At 40.6% G+C, this 25,948-nt stretch overlaps 1 pseudogene; it reads left to right on the top strand.

Moving 5' to 3' along the window:
* Positions 1 to 340: 340 nt before the first annotated feature.
* LOC133752100 (putative high mobility group protein B1-like 1) overlaps positions 341 to 25,948 on the top strand; it is a 52,219-nt pseudogene continuing 26,611 nt past the window's right edge.

The following is a 25,948-nucleotide window of genomic DNA, read 5'->3' as shown; positions in this document are numbered from 1 at the left end:
AACAAAACAAATATTAATATGCAAAACAAACTTTAAAAGTCTACAAGTAATTCTGAAGCTGAAAAGTATAATGACTAAAATGAAAAATCCACTAGAAGTGTTAAAGGAAGATTTGAGTAGCCAGAAGTATTAATGAATTTGAAGATAAAACCATGGATATTGAATTTGAGGAAGAGAAATTAGAAAGACTGATGAAAAATGAGCACAGCATAAGGGATCTGTGAGTCACCATCAAGTGGAACAACAGACACATGATGGGAATCCAGAAGGTGAGATAGAAAATGGGGAAGACAGACTACTTGAAGAAATATTGGGAAAAATCCTAAACTTGATGAAAGACATGAATACGAACATCCAAAAAGTTAAACCTCCAAGTGAGATGAACTCAAAGAAAGCTATACCAAGAAACATAGTCAAACTAAGAGCTATACCAAGACACAAAACAAACTATGTGAAGACAAGGCAAAAAAGATAATGAATAAAGAAAGGATTTATCACATACAAAGGATCTTTCATAAATTGTCAATGAATGTCTTCTCAGAAACTTTGGGGGCCAGAAGGCAGTGAACTATTTATGTTTAAAGTGCTGAAAGAAAAAAGAAAACATTAACCACAAATCTTATATCTGATAAAACTGTCCATAAAAAGTGTCAAAAGGACACTACAGGCCGGCACCATGGCTTAACAGGCTAATCCTCCGCCTTGTGGTGCCGGCACACCGGGTTCTAGTCCTGGTTGGGGCGCTGGACTCTATCCTGGTTGCCCTTCTTCCAGGCCAGCTCTCTGCTATGGCCCAGGAAGGCAGTGGAGGATGGCCCAAGTGCTTGGGCCCTGCACCCGCAAGGGAGACCAGGAGAAGCACCTGGCTCCTGGCTTCAGATCAGCATGATGTGTCGTCCACAGCGGCCATTGGAGCGTGAACCAACGGCAAAAAGGAAGACCTTCCTCTCTGTCTCTCTCTCTCACTATCCACTCTGCCTGTCAAAAAAAAGGACACTACAAAAAATAAAATGACAGACCAATGGCCCTTATGAATATGGATGCATAAATCTTTAACAAAATATTAACAAACCAAAATTAGCAGAATATCAAAAGGGTTATACACTAGGACCAAGTGGGATTTATTCCTGGAGTGCAAGAATAGTTCAACATACAAAAATCAATGTAATAAGCCACATTAACAGAATAAAAAAAAAAACTGTGTGCTAATCTCAACTGATACAGATAAAGCATTTGACAAAAATCTAACCTCTTTTCATGGAAAAAAATTCAACAATCAGGAATAGAAAGAAACTGCCTTAACATAATAAAAGCCACATATAAAAAAATCCATAGTGAATATCATACTCAATGGGGAAAACTTAATGTTTTTTCCTCTAAGATCAGGAAGAAGGCAAAGATATTTGCTTTTTGCCTTTTGCAACTCTTATGTAAAAGAATACTGGAGGCCGGCGCCGTGGCTTAACAGGCTAATCCTCCACCTTGCAGTGCTGGCACACCGGGTTCTAGTCCCGGTTGGGGTGCCGGATTCTATCCCAGTTGCCCCTCTTCTAGGCCAGCTCTCTGCTATGGCCCGGGAAGGCAGTGGAGGATGGCCCAAGTCCTTGGGCCCTGCACCTGCATGGGAGACCAGGAGAAGCACCTGGCTCCTGGTTTTGGATCAGTGAGATGCACTGGCTACAGCGGCCATTGGAGGGTGAACCAATGGCGAAAAGGAAGACCTTTCTCTCTGTCTCTCTCTCTCTCACTATCCACTCTGCCTGTCAAAAAAAAAAAAAAAGAATAATGGAAGTTCTACCATAGACAAGAAAAAAATGAGGCTTCCAAATTAGAAAAGGAAAAAGTGGAATTATGTCTGTTCACAGATGATATGTTCCTATATGTAGGAAACCCTAAATGTGACACAAGAATTCCCTGTTAAATCTAATATCCATTTGGGTCAAGTCCAATTGAGCATGTCCCAAATTGTACATCTCCTCCGTCTCTTATTCCCACTCTTATATTTAACAGGGATCACTTTTCAATTAAGCTTTAAGGACCTAAGAATAATTGTGTGTTAATTACAGAGTTCAACCAATAGTACTAGAAGAAAATGTGCCAGGGGATTCCAATACAATCCCATCAGGGTGGCATGTACCAATGCCATCTCACTAGTCCAAGTGATCAATTTTAGTGCACAAATGATCACACTGATAGGTCTAAGAGTCAAAGGGATCACACAAACAAGACTAGTTTCTGCGAACATTAACTGATAGAATCAAAAAGGGAGAGAAAGATCCATCATGGGAAGTGGGATACACAGCAGACTCATAGAATGGCAGATGTCCTAAACAGCACTCTGGCCTCAGAATCAGCCCTTAAGGCATTCGGATCTGGCTCAAGAGCCCATGAGAGTATTTTAGGCATGGAAAGCCAAGCCACTGTGGCAAAACAAAAAAAAGAAGAAGAAGACGACCTAAATGAAAGATCTCTGTGAGTGAGATCCCAGTAGAAAGAACGGGGCCATCAAAGAAGGAGGTACCTTTCTCTGAAGGGAGGAGAGAACTTCCACTTTCACTATGACCCTATCGGAATAAGATCGAAGTCAGCGAACTCAAAAGGCCTCCATAGCCTTGGAAACTCATGACTAGAGCCTAGGGAGATTACTGACGCCATAAACAAGAGTGTCAAATTGTTAAGTCAACAACAGGAGTCACTGTGTACTTACTTCTCATTTGGGATCTGTCCTTAAATTAGGGTCCAATGTGAAGTAATGCTATAACTAGTACTGAAACAGTATTTTACACTTTGTGTTTCTGTGTGAGTCCAAACTGATGAAATTTTTACTTAATATATACTAAATTGATTTTCTGTATATAAAGATAATTGAAAATGAATCTTGATGTGAATGGAATGGGAGAGGGAGCGGGAGATGGGAGGGGTGTGAGGGGGAGGGAAATTGTAGTGGGGGGGAAGCCATTGTAATCCATAAACTGTACATTGGAAATTTATTTTTACTAAATAAAAAAATTTTTAAAAATCTAATATCCAAATCAGCAAAGCAGCAGGGTTCAAGTTAACACACAAAAATCAGTTGTATTTCTATACACTTTGAACAATTCAAAATGAAATTAAGAAAACAATTCCATTTGCAACAGCATCAAAAATAACAAAACACTTAAGAAGTAACTTGACTGGGGCCAGTACTGTGGTGCAATAGGTTAAAGACCTGGCCTGAAGCACCAGCATTCCATATAGGTGCTGATTCTAGTCCCGACTGCTCCTCTTTCAATCCATCTTTCTGCTATGGCCTGGGAAAGCAGTAGAAGATGGTCCAAGTCCTTGGGCCCCTGCACCTGTGTGGGAGACCCGGAAGAAGCTCCTGGCTCCTGGCTTCGGATCAGTGCAGCTCCAGCCGTTGTGGCCATTTGGGGAGTGAAACAACGGATGGATGACCTCTCTCTCTCTCTCTCTCTCTCTCTCTCTCTCTCTTTCTCTCTCTCTGCCTCTCCTCTCTCTGTGTAACTCTGACTTTCAAATAAATACAATAAATCTTAAAAAAAAAAGAATTAACTTTACCAAGAAGGTGAAAGGCCTGTATAAGGAAAGCTATAAAACATTGCTAAAAGAAATTAAAGACTATTTTCTCATGAGTAAGATATCTCATGCTGTTAACTTATCAATACTACTCAAAGTGATTTATAGATACAGTGTAATCCCTACCAGAATCCTAATGATTTTTTTAAAAGAAATAGAAAGATTCATCCTAAAATTTATGTGGAATCTCAAAGGATCTAAATAGCTAAAGCAACCCTCATAATGAAGGACGAAGCTGGAGGATTAATTCTTTCTGATTTCAAATCTTACTACAAGACTGCAGTAATGAAAACAATGTGGTAGTGAAGACAGACAAGCATACATAGACTGATGGAATCCAACAGAGTCTAGAGATAAATCCTTGAATACATGGTCACATTATTTTCAACAAGGGGCTAAAACCATTCAATGATGAAAACATGGTCTTTTCAACAAATGGTATTGGTAAGACAGGATAAATACTCACAAAAAATGAAGTCAGAATCTCACCTAACACGATTTTCAAAAGTTAACTCAAAATGGATCCATGATCTAAATGTAAGACCTGAAACTATAAAATACTTAGAATAAAATATAGGGCAAACATCCATGATGTTGTATTTGGTATGATTTCTTGGATCTTACACCAAAGGTATAGCAACAAAATAACATATAGCAAATTACTTTTCCTAAAAAATAAAAAAAAATTGAACATCAAAAAACACTGTCAACAGAGGAAGAAGGTAAAACACACAATATGAGAAAATATTGCAAATTACATCTCTGATAAGTGATTAATATGCAATATCTTTATTACAGAATATATTACATATATATGCAATATACATGTAATACATATGGGAGACTGTCTGCCTCACTGAGAAAAAATAAGAAACTGAGGTAAAAAAAGAGTTGTCATATGCATTCTTTGTACAAACTTGCTGAGAAGAGCACAAGAAACAGCACCCAGAGGCTTCCGTCAACTGAGAAGCCTCAGAGAGGTGAAAGACCATGGTTGCTAAAAAGAAAGGAAAATTTGAAGACACAGCAAAACCGGACAATTACGAAAGAGAAATGAAAAGCTATATCCCTCCTAAAGGGGAAAAAAAAGCTCAAGGATCCCAATGCACCCAAGAAACCTCCTCCAGCCTTTTGCTTGTTCTGTTTTGACTATCTCCCAAAAATCAAAGGACAACATCCTGGCCTATCCACTGCCGATGTTCCCAAGAAACTGGGAGAGGTGTGAACAAGACTGCTGCAGGTGACCAGCAGCCTGATGGAAAGAACACTGCTAAGCTGAAGGGAAAATATGAAAAGGGGACTGCTGCATACTGGGCTAAGGGAAAGCCTGAAGCAGCAAAGAAGGCAGTCTTCAAGGAAGTCCCTGCAAAGAAGAAGGAAGACGAGTGAGAGGAAGAAGCTGAAGAGGAGGGTGAAGAAAACAACATTGAGCAAGTTGGTTCTAGTGTAGTTTTCTTTCTTTGTATAAAGCACTTAATCCTCCTGTGCACAACTCAGTCCTTTCAAAGAAAAAAAATTGAAATGTACGGCTGTGCACAATTAGTTTTTCAGCTGTGTAGTACTTTTTTTTTGTATATTTAACACACAACCAAGTGTGTCTTTGATAGCCCTGTCCCGGTGGTATTTTTCAATAGCCACTAACATTGCCTGCTACAGTATGGGGGGTGTAAATTGGCATGGAAATATAAAGCAGTTCTTATTGGTGCACAACACAAATTAGTTATATATAGTGATGGTCGTTTTTTCATCTTCAATTGTCTCTGATGCAGCTTATATGAAATAATTGTTGTTCTGTTAAAGGACTAGCACTCTAATTGCAAAAAAAAAAAAAGGTTGTAGCTGCTTTGTTGATAATCTGACTGCTTCTAAATAAATACAATTTGAAATATATATGTCTATAGAACTCATGAATCTCAACAATAACCCAAATCAAAACTGGGCAAAGGACATGAAGAGACATTTCTCTAAAGAAGATCTACAAATGCCAAAAGGTACCTAAAAAGATGATCAACAGCCCTAAACATTACAGAGATGCAAATCAAAACTACAAGGAGTACCACCTCACACCCAGTAAAATGGCTTCTTTTTTTTTTTTAAATGAAAGAGAACAAAAAATGTTGGCAAGGATGTGGGTGCACTGTTGGTGGGATTGTTCAATGGTACAGCCAACTGTTAAAAACAATATGACTATTCCTCAAGAAATTACAGCAAAGTTGTCATTGATTCTGGGTATATACTCAAAAAAATTGAATGCAAGATCTGGAAAAGATATTTGTGCACCCTTGTTCACAGTAGCATTTATTCACAATTAGCTAAAATGGAGATGCAACCCACATGCCCACTGACAGATGAATGAAAGACGAAGTGTGATACAGTAGTCTCTCTGCCCCCTCCCCTCATTCCTGGCTTTACTTTCTGTGGTTTCAATTACCCACAGTCAATGGTAGCCTGAGAATACTAAACAGAAAATTCTAGAAATAAACATTTTAAGCTTTAAATTGAATGCCATTCTCGGTAGCAAGATGAAATCTCACACTTGACTGTACCATCCACCCTAGGACATGAATTGTCCTTTCTCCAGCGTATCTGTGCTGTATACGCTACCTTCCATTCATCACTCAGAAGCCCTCCCGGAATCAGACCACCTGCCACAGTACTGTAGGATCTGCATTCCAGGAACCCTTATTGGACTCAGTGGCTCTGAAGTACCAGAGTACTGATGCTAGCAATTCAGTGATGCTGAAGAGAAGCAGGAAAGTGCCTTATTCAAGTAAAAACATGACATTTCTCAACTTAATAAGGAAATAGAAAACTCTTGTGCTGAGATTCCTAAGATCTATGGTAAGAACAAGTCTTTAATCTGTGAAGTTGTGAAGAAGGAAAAAGAAATTTGTGCTAGTTTTGCAGCCATACCTTAAACTGCAGAAGTTATGGCAGTATGTATGTTGAGTACTTAGTTGTAGAGTTCAGTGCTTGGACCAAATCCTCCCACAGTTAAGGGAGGACAACTGTGTATACACACTGTACTAATGTATACACATACTTGTACTAAATATTACTGTATATGCATACTGTACTAGTCAGGGCTCTCCAGAGAAACAGGACCAACTGGATACACATAGAAAAAGAGGCTCTTATGAGGAATTGGCTCATGGTTATGGAGACTGGGAAAACCCAACACCTGTCTTCTGAAAGTCGAAGGCCCAGGAAAGCCAGCAGTGCAATTCCTGTCCATCCTGGAAGGTCTGAAAACCAGGTGAGCTGATGGTGTACGTTCCAGTGCATGGACAGATGACTGATGTTCCACTCAACAGGAGAGCAAGATGAAAAAGGGCTGGATTCCTCCTTTCTAAGGCAGAGTTACACGGAGAGGGAGAGGGGGACAGAGAGAGAGAGAGAGCACTTCCATCTGCTGGTTTACTCCCCAAATGGCTGCAACAGCCAGGGCTGGGCTGCTCTGAAGCCAGAAGCCAGAAGCTTCCTCCAAATCTCCCACATGGATGCAGGGACCAAGGCACTTGAGCCAGTCTCCACTGCTTTCCCAGGTACATTAGCAGGGAGCTATATCAGAAGTGGGGCAGCCAAGACACAAACCAGTGCCCATGTAGGATGCTGGTGTCACAAGAGGCGATTTTAGCCACTGCTGCCCCCTTTCTTTGCTTTTTGTTCTATTCAAGTCCTCTGCAGAGAGGATGATGCCTGCTCACACTGGGGAGCTGCTGCACAGAGGCCCTTACAGACAACGCCCAGAAAGAGTAAACACTCTTGGCACCTTTTAACCTAGTCAGGTTGGAACATAGAATTAATCAACACACATTCAGCGGATTATTTTAGGCTGAAAAAGGAAGGAAATTCTGACACAGGCTACAACATGAATGAACCTTGAGGTCATTATGGTAAGAGAAATAAGCCAGTCACAAAAAGACAAACACTGTATTGTTCCTCTTGTGTGAAATACCTAGTCACAAGCACAGATAGTAGAAGTGTTATTGTCTTATTGGTTTAGAGTTTCAGATCTGGAAGATGAAAGGAGATTTGGAGATGGATGGCAATGATGCTTGCAAAATGTAAATATACTTAATACCACCAAACAACACAAAGGGTTAAGATGGTCAGTTTTGTGTTATGTATATTTTGCCACAATAAAAAAAACAAGGAAAAGCAGATTAAATGCACCTTTAAATAGAAAGAAAAAGACACTTTGTTAGTAGACAGATTACAAATTGAAACTATTGGAACCTGCTACACTTTTAGTAGTCTACCAAGTTTTAGAGATCTGTAGAAATCTTCTGAAAATGATCACTGTGTAATCATTGTGACATGTCAAGTCATGTTGAATCAAATTTTACTTTTTCTAGTCTAAAAAAAGAAGAGGAGAAATTATTAGTGACAACAGTAGTAGGAATAAGTATGAACAGTCAAGTGAAAAACCACTGAAGAAACTGATCCAAAAATTAATTACCTAAAAATTTTTATGGCTAACTAGTAACATGGGCAGTATTTTCTTAAGCTTTCATGTAATGGATTATTCTAGACTATATAAATGTTCTGGGAACAAAGCATACATGTTTTGCTATGTTTCTAAACTAGCTATAGGGGAAAATGCAAATTAATTCAGCTTTAAGCTTGCAAGGCTTTATTTCTTATGAGGACAGTATAAAAGCCCAGTGTAGCATTTCCAGTAATTTACCAAGAACTCAGTTACCTTCCACATCCATCTCATCAGCATGACTGTGGGGGATGTTGGAGACCAGTCATTTTGCCCACATTTCAGATAGCATGAAGAACCCACTGGAAAGTGGACAAGTCTCTTCCCTTAAAGAACACCTCCAGGGGTGGGGTGTTTGGCAAAGCTGTTAAGATGGTGCAAGGGACCCGTGCATCACATATAGAAGTGCCTAGGTTTGAATCTCAGCTCCTCTCTCAATTTCAACTTCCAGGTGAATCCACCCTTAGAAGCCATAGATGTCTCAGGTGACTGGGTTCCTGCCTGCAATGTGGGACACCTTCATTGAGTCCCTAACTCCTGGTTTTGGCCTGGCTCAGTCTTAGTAATCGCAGTCATTTGAAGAGTGAACCAGCAAATGGGAGTTCCCTCTCTGCCTATCTATTTCTGTCTCTCTACCTCTCAAAGCAATTATTTTTGAAAAATTAGAAAAAAATAACAAACACATATTGCTAATACTTACATTACTTACTTACCAGTGGTCAAAACTTAGTCTCCTGTTCATAGTTAGCTCTTTTCATCATAAAGTCAAAGCTATTTCCTCTGCTTTTGAGTCCAGGCTGGTCTGGTGACTTGCTTTTGTTTAACAGAAAGCAACTGATATAATCTTACGTGTCTTCTGACTCTAGGTCTCAGCACGCCTTATAATGTCCATTTTCCCTCTCCTGGAGTCCTGTGACTGCCTTGCTCTGAAGACATGGAATCTATCCCCACTGGAGGATGAAAGATGAAGTAGGTTGTGGAGGTTTCCTCACTGCCAACTGCCAACCATTGCCGAACACATAGAGGAGGCCACATAGGGTTTCTCAACCCTTCAGTCATAACAGCCCAATTAATAATCCCAGACAAAATTAGCAGGGGAACCAATGGGCCAACACCACATGATAAATAACAAACAAAAATGTATATGTGTGCATATGCATACATACATATATATATATATACATACACACATATATACATACACATATACATATATATACATATATATATACACACACACACATACATACATACATACATATAGACATTCCATTTTGGCCAGTAGGTAGTCACATAGCCATAAGTAACTGAACTAATTGCATATTTCTAGAAACTGAAGATATATCTCTCTTTCTCTCCCTTTCAAAATAAAATGAAAATAGATAAAAATTTGAAATATGTATGTAAATTGATCTACTGAGTGTCTGTCAAGGAATTTGCCTTTAAAAATCATCTAATCTGTGAGTAAGTATATTTACATAAATGTGCTCTTAATTGCTTTACAACAGCTAAAAATAACATTTAAAAAACTAAATATTAAACCATAATAGATTGACTACTTGATTGTTATTACATATAATGGAATGAAAAACTAATTATATCTTTAAGTATTAAAATGTAATAGAGGAGGCTGGCACTGTGGCATAGTGGGTAAAGCCGCCACCTGCAGTGCCGGCATCCCATACGGGCGCCAGTTTAAGGCCCAGCTGCTCCACTTCTGATCCAGCTGTCTGCTATGGCCTGGGAAAGCAGTAGAAGATGACCCAAGTCCTTGGGCCCCTGCACCCACGTGGGAGACCCAGAAGAAGCTCCTGGCTCTTGGCTTCGGATCTGCGCAGTTCCAGCCATTACGGCCATCTGGGGAGTGAACCAGTGGATGGATGACCTCTTTCTGTCTCTCTGCCTCTCCTCTCTCTGTGTAGCTCTGATTTCAAATAAATAAATAAATCTTTAAAAATAAAATAAAGTAAAATATAATAGAATATTTATACACTATAGTACTACCCTTTAGAACCCTAGGATCCATATACTATATGCTGTGTGAAAATATTTTGCTATGTGAAAGAGTTATCTGAACCCCCATGTTTACTGCAGCTCAGTGCACAATCACTAAGATATGGAATCAACCCAGATGTCCATCAACTGATGATTGGATAAAGAAATTGTGATATATGGATTATATATTATGGAATACTACTTGGCTATAAAAAAAAGAATGATATTCTGTCTTTTTTTTTTAACAGGCAGAGTTAGACAGAGAGAGAGATAGAGAGAAAGGTCTTCCTTCTGTTGGTTCACCCCCCAAATGGCTGCCATGGCCAGTGCGCTGCGCCAATCTGAAGCCAGGAGCCAGGTTCTTCCTACTGGTCTCCCATGCAGGTGCAGGGCCCAAGCACTTGGGCCATCCTCCACTGCCTTCTCCGGCCACAGCAAAGAGCTGGAGTGGGAGAGGAGCAACTGGGACAGAACCGGCGCCCCAACCGGGACTATAACCCCGGGATGCCGGTCGGCCGATATCCTGTCTTTTGCAACAAAATAGATGCAACTGGAAACCATTATACTTAGTGAAATAAGCCAGTCCCCAAAACACAAATACCATGTTTTCCCTGATCTGTGATAACTAATAGAGCACCAAAACATGTAATGTATGAGTGAACTGACATTTGACATTTGATGATTATTTTTAGCCCATGTCTCTTCTATTGAGGAATAGTATTTTCTTTCTTCTTACTATTTGTTGAATTCTTTATGTAGCGTAGGGTTAATCTTATGAGTATAAGATAAACTGAAAGTAGATCACCGTAAAAATTAAAAGAAAGAATAGGAAAGGAAGGAGAAGTGAGGGTGGGAGCACAAGTGGGAGGAAGGCTAGGCTGGGAAGTTTTCTGGGCTCCTAAATCTGCATATATGAAATACATGAAACTTGTTCATCTTAAATTTTTTTTAATTAAAAATAAATAAGCACAAAAAAGAAAATATTTTGCTAAGCAAAACTCCTGATGGGCATAGCAAAGATCATCTTTGGGTATCTGAAATTATGGTTGATTTTAATTTTCTTAAGTTTTTATGGATTTTTTGAAAAAAAAGAACCATGTCTTCCATACATACAAAGATTTCTGCCTCTGGAATACATTATTTTATAATAAGAAAATATACTTTATACATTAATGAATAATTAATCCTGTATAGAAACCATGCCAATGTATTGAAAATGATCTGACTGAATTTACTAAAATGAGGACATACTTATTTTTGTCTAATATACTTTATAAAAAATACAGATGATGCCAGAAATTCAGTTGAACATTGAAATTTTGATTTTTTTAGCCGGATTATTATACATCCTGGAAGTGTCATCAGTGCACACATTCATGGCTTTGGTGCATGGTTACTATTCCTATCTATATCCACATATTTATACTGGGTACACAATACACTCACACTAAACATGTCAAAGTATTGGTCTACAAATAATTTATAAAATCTTTTCACTCATAGAGTCATTGCTAAGTCATTCTTCCTGAGTTTAAGGCCTAAATTGTCACTACAAGTCAGGAACAGGGATAGGAATCACTGGCAAGAAGTCTATAGGTTGTCTACATCATCAGTCACCCGCACAGCAGCCATTCTCCCCTTTGTCCTCAGAAACACAATCCCAGGCTGGGGCATTGGACAGCCTTGTGCTTCAGGAGGGACAGACCCAGCTCCAAGAGGTACATACAGATTAACAAGCCAGTCACGGTGATTTTATTACTGTTGTCGGTTACTGGTTTAAGAATGGAACGTTTGACAAATATTCTTGCCAGAGACACATGAATGAAGTCTACTGAGGAAACCTTGGAACAATTTTCTTGTTCTTAATGATGGATCCAAAGAAGTACCACATTGCCTTCCCCTCTTTCAGCCTTTCAGTGTTGTCCATTGTGAGGGCTATGATCTTGTGAGCACAGCACAGTAGCTGATATCCTGAGGAAGAAGGAAGGGGATATGGAAGGAAGCCAGGTCCTGGAGGACATCAGTGAATGACTGGATTAGCAAGCTTTGGAACTTTTCTTCCTCTGGACTTACCAGTGGAGAATATTTTTTCTTAATGTTTAATTCACGTTGGTTTGGCTCTTCTGTTATGTGCAGACGAGAGCACTCTGACAATACTTACAACCCACTCAACAACTTTAATTTCTCCTAAAGCCATGTTGCTATGTGAAGATATTTAAATAAAACAATACTTTTATTAATTCTAATGGGGGAAATGATAATGCAACCCAAGGCATCCTAATTATCAAAGGGAGGAAACAAGTTCATCAACAAGTCACAAATCTTGTTTATAGCAAAATACAAGATAATGAAGGTCATTGTATTCATCAAAGGTGAAAATCAGCAGAGACTGCAGGCCAAGCGTGCAGTAGGTGCAGGCAGGGTCACCCTCCAGGGAAAGATTCTGAAACAGAGGTTAACAGGCAAAAGTTGGTCAAGGAGGGACCTCAAGATCAAGACGCTGTGAAGGGAAGAAAAGGAAGCAAGGCAGGGCAGAGGGGACTCAACACTGGCCACAGACAACTCCAACAGTTCTGGGGCTGGCATGGCCCTTCCACACTGTCCTGAAGTGGAAGGATGGGGCGAGGCTCTCACAGCCCACTTTGACTAGTAGTTGGTGGGTGCAGGCTGCCCCTGGGAATGTGGTGATGCTCTGGTCAGTGTAGTTTTTTTTTTAAACACAGGGCTGATGTGAGAGAGGACTGCACATTTGAGGGTTGTCAGTGGGTTGCATCCCCAAAGCCTGGGTAATAATCCAGCCAGCCTTAAGGGTATCCTAGGCTGTGTATCACAGCACACTCTACAAGATGAAGACTTCTTGTGAAGGTGGTAGAGAGTTACGTGACCAATTTTCCTGCATGCATTCAATATCGAAATCATACAGCCTTGTCTTGACAATAATTTTTTTTGAAACTTTGATCAAAAGAAGGAAAAGTTGAGCTATGAAAATATAGCAATAACATCATTGAAAATGCCTTATTTTCCTCTCTTTTACTTGGATTATATACTCAAAGCAAAACTTGGAGGTTCATCCAAACAGGGCATAAAATTCAAATTTGTTCCATATGATATTCTGTGACTAGAAGCTATTGTGCTGAGTAAATTAGTGAGAATGTCTTTACCTGAAACAACAATGTCAAAAAATCATTCCCCGTGGTATGCTCATCTAGTTTGTGGGGTTATAAGTTATACAAAAAGAGCAACTGTTTGCTCACTAAGGATAAGTTGTCAAGGTGAAAATTTATTAACTGAACAATAAGTTGTATATAATATGCCCATACCACACCGCCAATATACCTTCTCATTTTAAGATAATTAAACGTTCTAAAATGTTCTATAGCTCTCAATAAACCGTCATTCACTTTCACAGTGAGGGTATTGCAAGCACAGAGTAAAGCCAAAATGACCTTGGATATGGGCACTTCTGTTGCTGGTTTAGAAAGCTGTCATTTTGTGAGATTTTTAAGCAGCAGAGACACATTGAAATATAACATCATTGGGTTCAATCTGGCAAAATCAATAACATTACCTTGATATTGATCATTGCAAACCTCCGAATTAACCAAAAAGAACAGCATGCAAAGCCAACGAAAGGATGATTTTTTTCAAGAGTCACTCACCTAACCACAAACATCTGTTCTCTGGTAGCATGGACCCAAACTCTGGGTAACCCACTGTCCAAAATCCTTCCCCAGAGCAAAGCTCACCCATACATTTCTACCCACCCTTACATTTCTAAAAGGAACCTGTCCTGTGGAAGGGGACTGGCTGGGTCAAGGGCACAAAGACTGGATGACAAGATATGAGGAGAGAAGGTTGGAAGGAGAGAATTTACATAGCAGCCTTGTACCCAGAAGATCCTGTCTTCCTTTCAGAATACTTACTCACACTCATTATGGAAGCAACCTTCAGTCGCTAATTGGTATTGCAGTGCTTCTGAGCTGTGACCTGAAAAAAAAGCTGGGTGAGGGAGAAGAGATGTAAAAGCCAAATCAAGTGACATAAAGAAATTCCCATCCTGGTCCTCTGGTTGTCTGGTGAGCTATTTCTATACTGTATGTACACAAACAGCTCTTCTTGGGTGGCAGTTAATGTCTCTATACCTTCGATCGCAATTACACTGAATGGAGCCGCAACAAATCTTCGTAATGCCAGTCTCATCTTTCCACCTCATTGACAGCTCAGGAAATGTATCTGAAATTCATAGTAGCCTCATAGCCTATGGCAAGAGAAATCCGCGCTGCTAAAATTTTATTTTAGAATTCAAGCTGGTTTTGCTCAGTTTAGGATGCTCTGTTTTTTGTGTTTTCTTTTTTTTTTTTTTTAATCTTTTGCTGCCTACCACACTGTATCAAAATCACCAGCCAATATTGTTCAACTGTCAGGGGCCTCAGCTGCCTCCGAATTTTATCAGTCCAAATACATACTGGAACATGTTAAAAATAATCCCAGTAGATTCGAGATAACATTAATAAAATTAACAGCAGCAGTTGGGGGGTGAGGGACATCTGTAAACTTTGCCTTGACTGCCTCTCTTCCTTTGCTGATTTGAAAAAATAAATAAATAAATAAAAGGTTGAATAGATATTCAGACCGAGTTAATGTTTAGGCTGATAGGGCTGCTAGGCTGGGTCCCAAAAATTTGTGCAATGTTCAAAGAGAGAGAGGTTTTAAAATCCCAGAAAAAGAGATATTTCCAAATTAATGGCATTGCCCGAATGCCTTGGCTCCCTGCACCCCACCAGGAAGGTTTATTATTTTCTGGTAAAATGTTGCTCGGATGGGGAGTGGCAGTCAGCGAAGCGTCAGAGCTGCTCTTTGAACACATTAAAAAGCTGAACGCACAACAAAGAACAGATGTTCCAGCATGCCTTATTTATGCACCCATCAGCAATCTTCCAGTGACCACAAAACACAGCCTCTTCTCCCCTCCTCCTCTCCATAACAGTATTTTCTGATAAACTCACCCTCTTTATTAATTAATTTATTTTTTGGCCCCAACTGAACTCCTGGATAATTGTCTACGTGTGTGTGTGTGTACCAGTGTGCATACATGTGTGTGTGTGTGTGTTATTTGAAAGTCTGCCTCCATCAAAGCTGAATTCTATTGAACTGTGGAACAGGTGTGGATTCTGCAATTAGATCACATTTCAGAGAGAGAGACACTGAGGGTGATAATGGCGGGGAATTCTTCACAGTCGAATGCAGCGCCATAGCGACCAGCAACAATGAAGGAGAGGAGGTATTAGTGTTTAGAGGTGATTATTTCTAGTTTATGGGGTCATCTGATGGAACACGGCCATAAAGCCCCGTGGACGTGGGTTTGGGGCTCACCAGCTATAAGGCAAACTTGTTTTACTGGCATTTGTCTGCTGTGCCCCACTTGCCCAGCCTCTCTGCTCACACTTGGAATGGAAGCAGCGATTAGGAAGTGAGACATAATGCAGATTAAACGTTAGGATGGACCCAGATCCGGTTGGGTTATTCAAATCCATTTGCTTTCACTGGTTTTAAAGGCATAGCACCTTTATTTAAACCTCCAACTCCAGGTCTCTGAGCTATAAAAGGTAGGAAGAGGAGAAATGAGAGGGAGAGTTAGGTGGAGAGAAATAATTTAGGATTTAAAGAGAAGCAAGAATATTTCCTCTTCCTACACAAGAAAGCTGCATTTTTTTTTTTTTTTGGTGAGTGAATCTAATTTGTGACCTCAATTTGAGCTTCAGAAAAATATGATACATTAATCCAGAAAATACCCCCACAGATTGATTGAATAGAACGAAAATGAATAGTATAGGCAATTCTTAGAACAATATTTGGTCAACACGGAGATTTCCTGCTCTGGGTGGCAATTCCTTAATGTATTTTACATATTTTCCACAAGTGGGATATATTCAGGACCAAACTCAGTGGCATAAAATCAGCCTTTGGGAGAGTTCCAGCTGCTCCCTAGGGTATCTCAGAATGGTGCTGCAGGCTGGCTAGCTGCAGCTGCTGTTCCTGAGAGAATAAAAGAAGTCACGTAGCAAAGGGGAGGGCTTTGCAAAAAGTGAAGTCGTGGGTGTCATATGGGCACATCACAGACCTGGGCTCAAGAGAAAGAAATCTGGGTAAGTTGATGGGACATAGATTCCCCCATCTCATGGACATGGGGCTGGGAGTTCAGAACAAGAGCTTCTGCTCTTTGTCCAATGGTCTTTGAACCCTGGATGGCTCTGGGTCTGGATCAGCATCCTGGGATCTGGGATCACAGCCAACATATTGCCAAAGCCAGAACTCTTTCTCTGGCACCAAAATTAATTCTTCTGATGAAAAAAAAAGTCTGAAAGTCAGAGAGATAGGAAATGGCTCTATTGTCCACAGCGCTACTTCATACTGAGAAATCTGTTACCAAGATGGGGATTTTTCTGTTTTTCCATAAGTGGCCTAACCAAGATTATTGGCAGAAAAAACAACAAAACACTTTCTGGCTAAGAAACAGTAAAGCAAAAGGATTGGCAGATGAATGCCGACCAATAACTGTAGCTTTCCTGGTATTAACCAATCCATTACTTCTCCGGCCGCCAGATTCTGTCCGGCATGTCATTTCTACCTCAATTAGATCAAAGAGCTCCCATCTTGTTAACAACCTGGATCTAGCCCATGACTTGATCACGTCCCCTCTCTGGTCAAGGCTCCTGTGAAATGAGAGGGAGAATAGGACTTTACAATGGTGGCAGCACATGTTAGCCAAGAGTTGGAGGTGCTGTCTCACGTGGTCACACTTCTCCTTTACAGCAGGGGAGCCTCTCCTACTGACCTCCAAGGCTGCTCAGCACCAGGTATAGAAAGTCTGTCCTTGAACATCCCTTCCCACTGATTCGGCTCCAAAGTATCCCTAGATGAGGGGTGAGAAGGTTCCTAGCAAGGAGAAGCTGAGCCAGCCATCCCTTATGGCAACACCCAAGATGGCCTCTGCAGACGCTACAGCAGGGAAGGGTCTCAGCTGTCTCTGGCAACGCAGCTACCTCATTTGACAGCTCTGTTCTCCTCGCTGTTGGGTGTGACATCTGCTCCAGTTGTCCTGAGGTCGCAGATTTTTGCTTTATTTATTTATTTCTCACTCTAACTGGTAGAGGAGCAGAAGTTTTCAGTTGAGATATGCCCCTTCCTCTCCTCTTGGTTGTCACTTATCATTTATGTCACTAGCTGTATCGAGAGCCTAACGATGAGATGGAACCTTGATAAAATGTCAGTTTAGTAATTTTCAGTATCTGAACTCCAATCATCTTCAGTTCCAGCCTGGGTCTTATCCAACCACCAATTTGAGTCTTTACCTTTAAAAATTTGAATATACTTTCTTTTAATTTTTCCTTTGTTTTATAAATATCCTTTTACAAGAATATAACTAAGACATAGTGAAATCCTTCCCATATTGGGCGTGTAAGAGCGTCTTTCTTAGCTGAAGCAAGGAGAGAGAAATGGCAGTATTACTTATTGTTATTGACATGGTGACGACTCCTTTGCAGATGTTACAGTGTCAATGTTTTGTGGGAAATTTGCATTGCAGCTTTAACATGCACTAATGCACCTTGCCATTTAGTCATCTGAGCGAACACTGACAAGAGGCATGGGTGGCCTGTGTTGGCAGAATGTAGGAGCGACTGCCTGCAAGCTATGGAAATGAAGAAATCAGGCTATAGAGTTCTGATTGAAAGCTTGACATCATAGAACCCAGCGATCCAAACAGGATGTAAATCACAGCTTATGAAACAAAAGCATTCAGTAGTTCACTGGTAATTGGTGTGGTAACAAATCAGGAATAGAATTATCTTGGAATCATATATTCCTTGCCTTGTAAAGGAATTTGGATTTATAAAAGAGTGAGTGGTTTGTTTGAAAAGCAAAGAAATATCCTCAAAAATATTTTTATCTGAATTTCCCTAAGCATACTCATCCTTCCCAAAGCTCAAAGAAATAATGATAATGTAAGTAACAAAGTATGATTCCAATGCCTCAAACTTAATGTTAACAAAACAAATGGTTGAGTATGAGCATATAGCTCCCAAATGGATCCCAACTGGGATTTCTGGACATTGCCTTTACCACTGTACTTCATTCCCCTCAAGCCGGGGAGAGAGCCTCAGTTCTCAGATGTTTTGCATTAGGCCCAATACACCAACCTGAATGCAAAGTATCAATAACATGTAGGCTCTGAGCCCAAATTCTTAAACTTGAGTAAGCCATCGCATTCACACAAACTGAAATGAAACAGGCAAAATAAGCAGCTAAGGCATTTGGTCAAAGGCTATGTAAATCAATGCAAATTTTCCCCCTGCCTTATAGTGTCTTTAATAAATTATGTTGGTGACCTTTGTGGCAGAATGCTGACCACATGGGTCATGCTTACTGACAACCATCATTCCAGAACTTAGTTCCACTCACTGACAACAGAGTTTCTAAGAAGCTATTTTTTCTCTTAAAATATATGTAGAGGAAAAAATGGAAAATTTCTATATTAATGACATGATAATGACATTGTGAAAATAAAATGATGATGACATATCCACTGTGGGAATAATATGCCCTCAGGCTAACAAAAGCAGCTTACCTATTTAACTTATTAGAGTATTCTATAAACATATTGGAAATGAACAAGTCAGTTCATCCAGAAATAATACAATGCTACATTTTCTTTTATGCACACGAAGAGAAAAGATGCTAATTACTCACCTACAATCCACCTAAAAAACTGATGGAAATACATCCACAATAAAATCAGAACAATATTATTTCCAGTACTTGTGTGCTACTCATTCTAGTGAGTCATCCCAAAAGACTTTTAAAAAGAAAATAGATTCTGATTCTATGTTTGCCATTAATCTGCAAAATAGTTGGGCAACCACTTGGTTCTTCTGTTCCCTTCCATCAAAAAGAGTCAGGACCAAGTGTTTGAGTGGAGTGTAAAGTGGATAGATGTGAGTTAAAGAACTTTGGAATTGCAGAGATTAAAGGTTTTCTCTCATGGAATGCCATTATTATTAATATTATCGCCATCATCATTATTTATGCTCCCAGCACACGTATCATGAAAATGTGTTATTCGCGTAACTGCTATGCCCTCACCATGTCATTTGCAAAATCACCATGTTCTTCTCACAGAAATGTCACTGAAATGTCATTTTTACAATAGCTGCATTATGAATCTGCTATAACTTGAATTGCTTTACAATGAAAATGCAATTTCTTAGCAATTAAAATTATTCCACCCACCCCAGTCAAATAATAGAAAATCACCTCCCTGTCCAATGTTGCTTATAGCGCACTGCAGAATACTGCAAACTGAGTAGAGAGTGGCTTCTCCCATGACGGGGACGGTCGATGTCTTAGCCATATCAGTGGTTAGATTATATCACATGTTATTATCTGATACAGCTGATCTGAACTAGCGTAACACATCACTAAAACTCTTGTAAGACTGAGAAACTGCACTTACAGTCTCTGTGTGTTCACACAGGACTTACAGCACATCTAACAACACTAGGTCAAGGTATGTAAGAAACCAATGTCAGTTTTCATTATGGGAAGAAATTCTTATAAATACAAGTCATTATCATTAGATCTACTTAAATCTCCTTCTGCTATTAATTGAAATTTTTTTTCTTAATAACTGCCTCTTCCAACTTTTGGATTGGCGTGCATTAGCACCGCCACTCATAAGAATGTAGCAATGTGCGAAGCATAATATGAGTTATCAGCAAACTGCTCAAGGAGTGAGATTATTAATGGTCAGAGTGTCATGTCTGGTGACACTCTTAAAGGCTCACTCATTTGTTTTCAAATGAAATCTTATATAGAAATCCAATATGCAAAGGCTAATATGTACAGTCATAGAGATTGTTCAAGATGAGACCCTGACCTTAGATATAAGAATAAATACTTATTTATGCCAAAGTCAGTCCGAAAGTAAGAGGCAGGCTTTGCCAGGGGATACTGAGAAAATATATGCAGAGTAGCATGGTACTTTGGCTTTTCTCCTTGACCTCACTTGAGTTGTGCAGTTGGGGCTGGCACTTACTGCAAGCTAACAGGGCATGTGGGTGCTTGGGCCAAAGAGCCACACAAGGCTTCACACTGTTGAAGAATCAGGAGAAATGGGGCAGCCTTCATGCCTGATGGATGTTACAGGTGTATCCCATGTGGAAGTGCGTCCAATCCAAACCCCATACCGGAGAAAACGTGCTTCTCTATCAAAGCCAAAATCTTCATAGAAGCAAAAAGGCATTTTTAAGCAAAAAAATCTAAAAGTTCACATTTAATGAAACCTCACATCATAAAAGAGATGAATGAGAAGAACCAGCTCTTGAAGAAATAACAAAATATTCAAAAAATGGCAAAAGGACTTTATTTTTTTAAAAAGAGATTTATTTATTTTTTTGAAAGAGTTCTCAGAGACAAAGGGAGATGAGAGAGAGAGAGAAAGAGAGAGAACAAGATCTTGCATCTTCTGGTACACTCCCCAGATGGCTGCAATAGCCGGGGCTGGGCTAGGCTGAAGCCAGGAGCCACGAGCTTCTTCCAGGTTTCTGACATGGGTATAGGGGTCCAAGAATTTGGGCCATCTTCTGCTGCTTTTCCCAGGGCATTAGCAAGGAGCTGGATCAGAAATGGAGTAGCTGGGACATGAACCTGTGCCCATATGGGATACTGGTGTCACAGGCAGCAGCTTTACCCACTACGCCACCACACAGGCCCAGGAGAGAGGCCTTTAAAGTAAACATGTTGGATGTCCTTAGAGAGATTCCAAAAGACATCACAAACATGAAAAATAAACAACTCTTAAAACCAAAAGCATTGCTATCTAAATTTAAATGTTAGTGTATGGGCCGGTGCCGTGGCTCACTAGGCTAATCCTCCACCTGCGGCGCCGGCACCCCAGGTTCTAGTCCCAGTTGGGGTGCTGGATTCTGTCCCGGTAGCCCCTATTCCAGTCCAGCAATCTGCTGTGGCCTGGGAGTGCAGTGGAGGATGGCCCAGGTGCTTGGGCCCCTGCACCCGCATGGGAGACCAGGAGGAGGCACCTGGCTCCTGACTTCAGATTGGCGCAGCGCCCGCCATTAGGGGAGTGAACCAGCGGAAGGAAGACCTTTCTCTGTGTCTCTCTCTCACATTCTATAACTCTCTCTCTGTATCTTTCACTGTCTAACTCTGCCTGTCAATAAATAAATAAATAAATAAAAGTTAGTGTATGAACTGAATAACAGAGGTCAATACAGATGAAGAACATCTTAGTAGGCAGTAAAATTAGAGTAAAAGAAAGAAGTGAGACTCAGAATTGAGACTCAAACGAAAGGTTCCATTGAATGCCAAGTGGGATAAATTACAATAATTGCCTTAAATATGTAAAAGCTGTGAGGGGACTGCAATGGTGGCAGAAACGTAAAGCCAATGCCTACAACGCCGGCATCTCATACAGGTGCTGGTTGTAGTCCCAGTTGCTCTGCTTCCATTCCAGCTCCCTGCTAATTTGCCTGGGAAAACAGCAGAGGATGGCCCAAGTGCTCCATAGCTTGGAACACCCACATCCCATACTGGAATGCCAGTTCAAGTTCCATCCTGGCTGCTTTGTTTGAATCCAGCTCTCTGCTAGTGCATCTGATAAGCAACAGATGAGGGCTCAATTGCTTCAGTTCCTGCTGTCCATGTGGAAGACCCTAATGGAGTGTTCCTGGCTCAGTGGCTTCTGCATAACCCAGCTCCAGGCTATTGTGGCCAGTTTGGGGGTAAACCAGTGGATTAAGATATATTTCTCCCTCTATCTCTCTTTCAAATAAACAAATCTTTTTTTTAAAAAAGGAGACAAGTTCATTTTGGTACAAAAAATTTGAAATACATGTACCGTTTTTATCAAAATATGTATTTTTCTTTTTTTTTTTTTAAGACAGAGTTACAGAGAGAGGTAGAAACAGAGAGAGAGGACTGCTGGTTCACTTCCCAGATGGCCACAATCGCCGGAGCTGAGCCAATCCGAAACCAGGAGCCAGGAGCTTCCTCCAGGTCTCCCACGAGGGTGTAAGGGCCCAAGGACTTGGACTATCTTCCACTGCTTTCCCAAGCCATAGCAGAGAGCTGGATTGGATGAGGAGCAGCCGGAAATAGAACTGGTGCCCATATGGGATGCCAGGGTTTCAGGCCAGGGCGTTAACCCACTGCACCACCCTGGTGGCCCCAAAATATGTATTTTTCATGAAATTTTTGAAGATCCTTCTATATATGGATTTCAACTTATCTTTTAATTTTATTTTTCCACAATGTTTGAAGTACCCTCACAGTTATTGTGAGGATTAAATGAGCTAACATTTATCAAAAGGATGGATGGATGGGTGGGTGGAGAGGGCTAGAAGGTCATATCAATTTTTTTTAAGATTTATTTATTTGAAAGTCAGAGTTAAACAGAGAGCCAGGAGAGGCAGAGAGAGAAAGAGGTGCTCCACCCACCGGCTCACTCTCCAGATGGCTGCAACGGCTGGAGCTGGGCTGATCCGAAGCCAGGAGCCGGGAGCTTCCTCTGGGTCTCCCATGTGGGTTCAGGGGCCCAAGGACTTGGGCCATCTTCTACTGCTTTCTCAGGCTGTAGCAGAGAGCTGGATAGGAAGTGGAGCAGCCGGAACTTGATCCAGTGCCCATATGGGATGTCAGCATCGCAGGTGGCCTCTTCACCTGCTACACCAGAGCACCGGCCCTGGTCATATCAACATTTTTGGCGATTACTCAAATGGGAAGTGGTGGGTTACAAGGAAACTCACCTTTCTCCATATACATTTGCATTCTTTTATTTTAAAGAACATTTATTTTATTCTTGCTGATTTATGAAAATACTACAAATATATAGAAAACAACACAGCACATAAACCAGCAGGAAGAGTCCCAGAGTCCCATCTCCCTCCCACCCTTCCCCTCTCCTCACCCCCAGTGGGAGTCCTCATGCCAGGTTAGTGAAAGACCAATGGCAGTCTTGTGGCGCACACATTCTCTGCACCATCAGATTCGGAGGACCACGACACGAATCGGGGAGCTGAGACAGAACTGTACCCCTTTTTTTTTAAATCTTATACAATTTACAAAGAAGGAGAAAAGTGCCTGTTGGTATTTTTGTTTGAGAGCTGTGGTGCAAATCCCCGTTTCACGATGCCACTCCCAGTGGTGAAGCTGTTCCAAGGCATGTCTTCGATGTTGGGGGAAGAGTGAGGTGAAATCAAAGTATTTTGTATGAAATGAGGGAAACTCGGTTTTGACACAATCTGAAGAAATCGCACTTACAAAGTAGGTGAGATCTGTGGGATGACAGCAGAACTGGAGGTGGAAAAACTACATTAAAAGAACTGAAAATCTGATAGAAAATCCTCATGTTTGTGGATATAGGGGAACAGTGATTTAAGATTTCCATGGAAGCAAAAATAACCGATCCAAAATCAATAGTGCAGGGCAATCCAACACCCAAGAATTTGGAGAACTTCAAGGCAGAAACAGAAAGGACTGCCTAGGCTCCAACATTTTTATAAAGGAAGATTTAGGATATTTAGGGATGGCAATCTGGTGGAAAGGGAAGGCCAAGAGATTTATCATGAAGTGCGTTTGCAGAGCAAGCACATGGTTTTTAATTGGATTTGTGCTTATTTTTAGTGGTGGAGGGGGTGGGTTTGGTGGCAGCCTGTGTGTGCACGTGTGTGTGTGCATGTGTGTGTGTGCATGTGCTTGCTACAGGGAGGCTGTAAGGGTCACTGCTTTTCATGGCCAACCTTTGGTTTTGCAAAGGAGATGGAAAGTAGAGTGGAAGTAGTATATGACCAGACAAAAAGTGCTCTCTCTATCCTGTATCTGCAATGTAGAGAAGAAAAGTGAAAACGTGTTACCATAGATGCCTAAATACAAGGCACTTTTCCCCCAAAATTTCTAAGAGAAAGGAGTTATTTGATATTCAAATGAGCAAATCTCTGTTGCAAGTTCTAGTCATTACTATATTTTGAGCAAAAAAGTCCAGTTCGTGAAAGGACGTAAGCTATCAAAAATCCAAATCCCAGGAGGCCCCTAATGCAGTAGATGAAACTTTCCCCGGGGGTGCCTGCCGACCAACCACCTGGCGGCCTGGTGCACTGCACCCGTGAAGCCCATGACAGGTGGAAGACACAGCCTGGAAAGTCTCACCAGACAGTGTCACTTAGAGCCCAGAACTCCGAAGGTGAAAAACCTATCACATAATAGGAGGCACAGCAGATAATTGCCTGTCTTGGTTTTGACTTTTGTTAAATAGGAAAAAAGAAATCTTTGCACTGAGAATTGCCATCTACAAGACTACACTTAATGCATAGTTGAAGCTATTTCTGAAAATTTCTAGCTGTAGATTGATTTCAAAGTTGTCCCAGATTAGTCGTGTCTAAGGCAAAGACAAAGACTCCATGGAAAATATTTTAAATCCAAATGGCAAAAAGTTCGCATGTTCTGAGAAATATTAGCTGATAAACAAAAATTATGGCACAATGAGAAGGCAAAGTATGTCCAGTGAAAGTAAATTGAAACAAAAAAATTGGTCTAATCACACAACAAACACCACAGATGTCCAAATTATCGTGCATACAATATGTTTAGACATTTTTAAAAGATAAGTATAACAAAATAATAAAAGTTTCCCCAAAATAATCAAACTTATTTCAAAAGTAACTAAATGGAAATTCTGGAAGTTAAAAATACAGTAATTGAGGAGCTGGTCCTGTGGTGTAGTGGGCTAAGCCTCCGCATGCGGCGCCGGCCTCCCATATGGGCGCCAGTTCATGTCCGGCTGCTCCACTTCTGATCCAGCTCTCTGCTGTGGCCTGGGAAAGCAGTGGAGGATGGCCCAAGTGCCTGGGCCCCTGCACCCATGTGGGAGACCCAAAGAAGCTCCTGGCTCCTGGCTTCGGATCGGCTAAGCTCCAGGCATCGCAGCATCTGGGGAACAAACCAGTGGAAGACCTTTCTTTCTGTCTCTCCCTCTCTCTGTAGCTCTACTTCTCAAATAAATAAATGCAATCTTTTTAAAAAATAGTAATTGATATTAAAAATTGAATTTCTAAGAGAATTACCAGTTAATCAGTGTCTTAGTCATGGCTGAGAGACGCGTAATGACTGATGAAGCCGTCTAGGATAAACTGTCCCGAATGTAGCAGAGCCAAAGCAGAACAGGAGTGAGGGAGACTCTTGTTACCTGATTAGAGTTCTAAGAGGAGCAGGAGTTGAATATCTTTTCATTAAATATTCAAGAGTAGTCTTCCAAGGAAAAAGGGCTGGGAATTTTCTGGAAAGGATGAAAGATCACCGAATCATATTTGAGAGCCTACAGACTCTCAACAGAATAAATTAGATCCACCCATACTGAAGTTACAAAACACCAAAGATAAAAAGAAGAGAATAAAAGCAGCCACACACGTTCTGCAGGATGTACTAGCTAGAATAACAAATGACTTCTGAACAACAACAATAAAAATCTAAGGACAATAGACAAATATTCTCCAAGTACCTGGTGTAAACCAACTGTTAACTCAAAATTGTATACCTACTTCCATTAACCGTCAAAAGCAATAGTAAAAAGAGAGACATTTTCATGACAGTAAAAACAAATAGTATAATCTTGGAGTATACTGTCTGATGAGCTTGTACAATTGTAACTCAACCTTTATCAGGATAAAATATTAACATCTTCCCCGACAATTCCACCCTATCACTTCCCAGGCATCCGCAGCCTCATGCCCACTCCAGGGTGAGTATGTCATGATGCTTCTCTGTCATAGACTGGTTTTGCTAGTTCATATGAAAAAAAAATCCTACTCTTTTGTGCAT

Source organism: Lepus europaeus, chromosome 2 (genome assembly GCF_033115175.1).
Source record: "Lepus europaeus isolate LE1 chromosome 2, mLepTim1.pri, whole genome shotgun sequence".
NCBI classification, from domain to species: domain Eukaryota; kingdom Metazoa; phylum Chordata; class Mammalia; order Lagomorpha; family Leporidae; genus Lepus; species Lepus europaeus.
Note: the sequence above shows the minus strand (reverse complement) of the source record. Positions and strands in the feature narration are given on the sequence as shown.